The sequence below is a fragment of the Carassius carassius genome, unplaced genomic scaffold, assembly GCF_963082965.1.
Source record: "Carassius carassius unplaced genomic scaffold, fCarCar2.1 SCAFFOLD_57, whole genome shotgun sequence".
Classification (NCBI taxonomy): Eukaryota; Metazoa; Chordata; class Actinopteri; order Cypriniformes; family Cyprinidae; genus Carassius; species Carassius carassius.
In genome coordinates, this window is record NW_026775196.1 from 940,001 (window position 1) to 945,000 (window position 5,000).

General features: G+C 42.0%; 11 non-coding genes across 11 annotated transcripts; all 11 read left to right on the forward strand.

Moving 5' to 3' along the window:
* The first annotated feature begins 241 nt into the window (after nt 1–241).
* LOC132138338 (5S ribosomal RNA) lies at nt 242–360 on the forward strand. Its single transcript, XR_009432635.1, has one exon. It is a non-coding gene; the product is annotated as a 5S ribosomal RNA (ribosomal RNA).
* Nucleotides 361–916: 556 nt separating this feature from the next.
* On the forward strand, nt 917–1,035 carry LOC132138484 (5S ribosomal RNA). The gene has a single exon (XR_009432774.1). It is a non-coding gene; the product is annotated as a 5S ribosomal RNA (ribosomal RNA).
* A 266-nt stretch (nt 1,036–1,301) lies between these two features.
* LOC132137848 (5S ribosomal RNA) lies at nt 1,302–1,420 on the forward strand. Its single transcript, XR_009432167.1, has one exon. It is a non-coding gene; the product is annotated as a 5S ribosomal RNA (ribosomal RNA).
* Nucleotides 1,421–1,504: 84 nt separating this feature from the next.
* On the forward strand, nt 1,505–1,623 carry LOC132138633 (5S ribosomal RNA). Its single transcript, XR_009432919.1, has one exon. It is a non-coding gene; the product is annotated as a 5S ribosomal RNA (ribosomal RNA).
* A 556-nt stretch (nt 1,624–2,179) lies between these two features.
* Nucleotides 2,180–2,298, forward strand: LOC132137897 (5S ribosomal RNA). The gene has a single exon (XR_009432215.1). It is a non-coding gene; the product is annotated as a 5S ribosomal RNA (ribosomal RNA).
* A 556-nt stretch (nt 2,299–2,854) lies between these two features.
* Nucleotides 2,855–2,973, forward strand: LOC132139389 (5S ribosomal RNA). Its single transcript, XR_009433608.1, has one exon. It is a non-coding gene; the product is annotated as a 5S ribosomal RNA (ribosomal RNA).
* Nucleotides 2,974–3,057: 84 nt separating this feature from the next.
* On the forward strand, nt 3,058–3,176 carry LOC132139390 (5S ribosomal RNA). The gene has a single exon (XR_009433609.1). It is a non-coding gene; the product is annotated as a 5S ribosomal RNA (ribosomal RNA).
* An 84-nt stretch (nt 3,177–3,260) lies between these two features.
* On the forward strand, nt 3,261–3,379 carry LOC132138216 (5S ribosomal RNA). The gene has a single exon (XR_009432520.1). It is a non-coding gene; the product is annotated as a 5S ribosomal RNA (ribosomal RNA).
* A 570-nt stretch (nt 3,380–3,949) lies between these two features.
* LOC132137962 (5S ribosomal RNA) lies at nt 3,950–4,068 on the forward strand. Its single transcript, XR_009432278.1, has one exon. It is a non-coding gene; the product is annotated as a 5S ribosomal RNA (ribosomal RNA).
* An 84-nt stretch (nt 4,069–4,152) lies between these two features.
* On the forward strand, nt 4,153–4,271 carry LOC132138634 (5S ribosomal RNA). Its single transcript, XR_009432920.1, has one exon. It is a non-coding gene; the product is annotated as a 5S ribosomal RNA (ribosomal RNA).
* Nucleotides 4,272–4,827: 556 nt separating this feature from the next.
* Nucleotides 4,828–4,946, forward strand: LOC132138671 (5S ribosomal RNA). The gene has a single exon (XR_009432955.1). It is a non-coding gene; the product is annotated as a 5S ribosomal RNA (ribosomal RNA).
* The last annotated feature ends 54 nt before the right edge of the window (nt 4,947–5,000 follow it).

A 5,000-nucleotide genomic window follows, 5' to 3' on the forward strand; every position in this document is an offset into this window, starting at 1 on the left:
CATTTTTTTACTTTTTGGAATTTTTTCACTAATTATATAATAATCGTGCAAAAAAAAAAAAAAAAAGAGTCAATGCCCGATGTCTGAATCTTAGCATGTTTGGTTCTGGTTACTACTTGGATGGGAGACCGCCTGGGATTGCCAGGTGCTGTAAGCTTTAGGGTTTTCGTCCCTATTTATATAATGTACTGGAGATTACAGTGGCTGATCTTTAATTAGCCCTCTCTTTGCAGCAGCTTTCGCTTACGGCCATACCAACCTGGCTATGCCCGATCTCATCTGATCTCGGAAGCTAAGCAGGTTTGGGCCTGGTTAGTACTTGGATGGGAGACCGCCTGGCAATACCAGGTGCTGTAAGCTTTTTGGAAAATTTTCATTAGTTATGTAATAATCTTGAAAAAAAAAAAGAGTCAATGCCAGATCTCTGAATCTTAGAATGTTTGGTTCTGGTTATTACTTGGATGGGAGACTGCCTGAGAATAATACCAGGTGCTGTAAGCTTTTGGGTTTTCTTCCCTACTTATATATTGAACTGGAGATTAGAGTGGCTGATCTTTAAATAGCCCTCTCTCTTCAGCAGCCTTCGCTTACGGCCATACCTGGCTATGCCTGTTTAGTACTTGGATGGGAAACCGCCTGGGAATACCAGGTGCTGAAAGCTTTTTGGAAATTTTTCAAATTTTTTTACTTTTTGGAATTTTTTCACTAATTATATAATAATCGTGCAAAAAAAAAAAAAAAGAGTCAATGCCCGATGTCTGAATCTTAGCATGTTTGGTTCTGGTTACTACTTGGATGGGAGACCGCCTGGGATTGCCAGGTGCTGTAAGCTTTAGGGTTTTCGTCCCTATTTATATAATGTACTGGAGATTACAGTGGCTGATCTTTAATTAGCCCTCTCTTTGCAGCAGCTTTCGCTTACGGCCATACCAACCTGGCTATGCCCGATCTCGTCTGATCTCGGAAGCTAAGCAGGTTTGGGCCTGGTTAGTACTTGGATGGGAAACCGCCTGGGAATACCAGGTGCTGAAAGCTTTTTGGAAATTTTTCACATTTTTTTACTTTTTGGAATTTTTTCACTAATTATATAATAATCGTGCAAAAAAAAAAAAAAAAAAAAAAAAAAGAGTCAATGCCCGATGTCTGAATCTTAGCATGTTTGGTTCTGGTTACTACTTGGATGGGAGACCGCCTGGGATTGCCAGGTGCTGTAAGCTTTAGGGTTTTCGTCCCTATTTATATAATGTACTGGAGATTACAGTGGCTGATCTTTAATTAGCCCTCTCTTTGGAGCAGCTTTCGCTTACGGCCATACCAACCTGGCTATGCCCGATCTCATCTGATCTCGGAAGCTAAGCAGGTTTGGGCCTGGTTAGTACTTGGATGGGAGACCGCCTGGGAATACCAGGTGCTGTAAGCTTTTGGGTTTTATTCCGAACTTATATAATGAACTGGAGATTAGAGTGTCTGATCTTTAAATAGCCCTCTCTTTGCAGCAGGTTTCGCTTACGGCCATACCAACCTGGCTATGCCTGATCTTGTCTGATCTCGGAAGCTAAGCAGGTTTGGGCTTGGTTAGTACTTGGATGGGAGACCGCCTGGGAATACCAGGTGCTGTAAGCTTTTTGGAAAATTTTCATTAGTTATGTAATAATCTTGAAAAAAAAAAAAGAGTCAATGCCAGATCTCTGAATCTTAGAATGTTTGGTTCTGGTTATTACTTGGATGGGAGACTGCCTGAGAATAATACCAGGTGCTGTAAGCTTTTGGGTTTTCTTCCCTACTTATATATTGAACTGGAGATTAGAGTGGCTGATCTTTAAATAGCCCTCTCTCTGCAGCAGCCTTCGCTTACGGCCATACCTGGCTATGCCTGTTTAGTACTTGGATGGGAAACCGCCTGGGAATACCAGGTGCTGAAAGCTTTTTGGAAATTTTTCAAATTTTTTTACTTTTTGGAATTTTTTCACTAATTATATAATAATCGTGCAAAAAAAAAAAAAAGAGTCAATGCCCGATGTCTGAATCTTAGCATGTTTGGTTCTGGTTACTACTTGGATGGGAGACCGCCTGGGATTGCCAGGTGCTGTAAGCTTTAGGGTTTTCGTCCCTATTTATATAATGTACTGGAGATTACAGTGGCTGATCTTTAATTAGCCCTCTCTTTGCAGCAGCTTTCGCTTACGGCCATACCAACCTGGCTATGCCCGATCTCGTCTGATCTTGGAAGCTAAGCAGGTTTGGGCCTGGTTAGTACTTGGATGGGAGACCGCCTGGGAATACCAGGTGCTGTAAGCTTTTTGGAAAATTTTCATTAGTTATGTAATAATCTTGAAAAAAAAAAAAGAGTCAATGCCAGATCTCTGAATCTTAGAATGTTTGGTTCTGGTTATTACTTGGATGGGAGACTGCCTGAGAATAATACCAGGTGCTGTAAGCTTTTGGGTTTTCTTCCCTACTTATATATTGAACTGGAGATTAGAGTGGCTGATCTTTAAATAGCCCTCTCTCTTCAGCAGCCTTCGCTTACGGCCATACCTGGTATGCCTGTTTAGTACTTGGATGGGAAACCGCCTGGGAATACCAGGTGCTGAAAGCTTTTTGGAAATTTTTCAAATTTTTTTACTTTTTGGAATTTTTTCACTAATTATATAATAATCGTGCAAAAAAAAAAAAAAAGAGTCAATGCCCGATGTCTGAATCTTAGCATGTTTGGTTCTGGTTACTACTTGGATGGGAGACTGCCTGGGATTGCCAGGTGCTGTAAGCTTTAGGGTTTTCGTCCCTATTTATATAATGTACTGGAGATTACAGTGGCTGATCTTTAATTAGCCCTCTCTTTGCAGCAGCTTTCGCTTACGGCCATACCAACCTGGCTATGCCCGATCTCGTCTGATCTCGGAAGCTAAGCAGGTTTGGGCCTGGTTAGTACTTGGATGGGAGACCGCCTGGGAATACCAGGTGCTGTAAGCTTTTGGGTTTTATTCCGAACTTATATAATGAACTGGAGATTACAGTGGCTGATCTTTAATTAGCCCTCTCTTTGCAGCAGCTTTCGCTTACGGCCATACCAACCTGGCTATGCCCGATCTCGTCTGATCTCGGAAGCTAAGCAGGTTTGGGCCTGGTTAGTACTTGGATGGGAGACCGCCTGGGAATACCAGGTGCTGTAAGCTTTTGGGTTTTATTCCGAACTTATATAATGAACTGGAGATTAGAGTGTCTGATCTTTAAATAGCCCTCTCTTTGCAGCAGCTTTTGCTTACGGCCATACCAACCTGGCTATGCCTGATCTCGTCTGATCTCGGAAGCTAAGCAGGTTTGGGCTTGGTTAGTACTTGGATGGGAGACCGCCTGGGAATACCAGGTGCTGTAAGCTTTTCGGAAAATTTTCATTAGTTATGTAATAATCTTGAAAAAAAAAAAAAAGAGTCAATGCCAGATCTCTGAATCTTAGAATGTTTGGTTCTGGTTATTACTTGGATGGGAGACTGCCTGAGAATAATACCAGGTGCTGTAAGCTTTTGGGTTTTCTTCCCTACTTATATATTGAACTGGAGATTAGAGTGGCTGATCTTTAAATAGCCCTCTCTCTGCAGCAGCCTTCGCTTACGGCCATACCTGGCTATGCCTGGTTAGTACTTGGATGGGAAACCGCCTGGGAATACCAGGTGCTGAAAGCTTTTTGGAAATTTTTCACATTTTTTTACTTTTTGGAATTTTTTCACTAATTATATAATAATCGTGCAAAAAAAAAAAAAAAAAAAAAAAAAAGAGTCAATGCCCGATGTCTGAATCTTAGCATGTTTGGTTCTGGTTACTACTTGGATGGGAGACCGCCTGGGATTGCCAGGTGCTGTAAGCTTTAGGGTTTTCGTCCCTATTTATATAATGTACTGGAGATTACAGTGGCTGATCTTTAATTAGCCCTCTCTTTGGAGCAGCTTTCGCTTACGGCCATACCAACCTGGCTATGCCCGATCTCATCTGATCTCGGAAGCTAAGCAGGTTTGGGCCTGGTTAGTACTTGGATGGGAGACCGCCTGGGAATACCAGGTGCTGTAAGCTTTTGGGTTTTATTCCGAACTTATATAATGAACTGGAGATTAGAGTGTCTGATCTTTAAATAGCCCTCTCTTTGCAGCAGGTTTCGCTTACGGCCATACCAACCTGGCTATGCCTGATCTTGTCTGATCTCGGAAGCTAAGCAGGTTTGGGCTTGGTTAGTACTTGGATGGGAGACCGCCTGGGAATACCAGGTGCTGTAAGCTTTTTGGAAAATTTTCATTAGTTATGTAATAATCTTGAAAAAAAAAAAAGAGTCAATGCCAGATCTCTGAATCTTAGAATGTTTGGTTCTGGTTATTACTTGGATGGGAGACTGCCTGAGAATAATACCAGGTGCTGTAAGCTTTTGGGTTTTCTTCCCTACTTATATATTGAACTGGAGATTAGAGTGGCTGATCTTTAAATAGCCCTCTCTCTGCAGCAGCCTTCGCTTACGGCCATACCTGGCTATGCCTGTTTAGTACTTGGATGGGAAACCGCCTGGGAATACCAGGTGCTGAAAGCTTTTTGGAAATTTTTCAAATTTTTTTACTTTTTGGAATTTTTTCACTAATTATATAATAATCGTGCAAAAAAAAAAAAAAGAGTCAATGCCCGATGTCTGAATCTTAGCATGTTTGGTTCTGGTTACTACTTGGATGGGAGACCGCCTGGGATTGCCAGGTGCTGTAAGCTTTAGGGTTTTCGTCCCTATTTATATAATGTACTGGAGATTACAGTGGCTGATCTTTAATTAGCCCTCTCTTTGCAGCAGCTTTCGCTTACGGCCATACCAACCTGGCTATGCCCGATCTCGTCTGATCTTGGAAGCTAAGCAGGTTTGGGCCTGGTTAGTACTTGGATGGGAGACCGCCTGGGAATACCAGGTGCTCTAAGCTTTTGGGTTTTATTCCGAACTTATATAATGAACTGGAGATTACAGTGGCTGATCT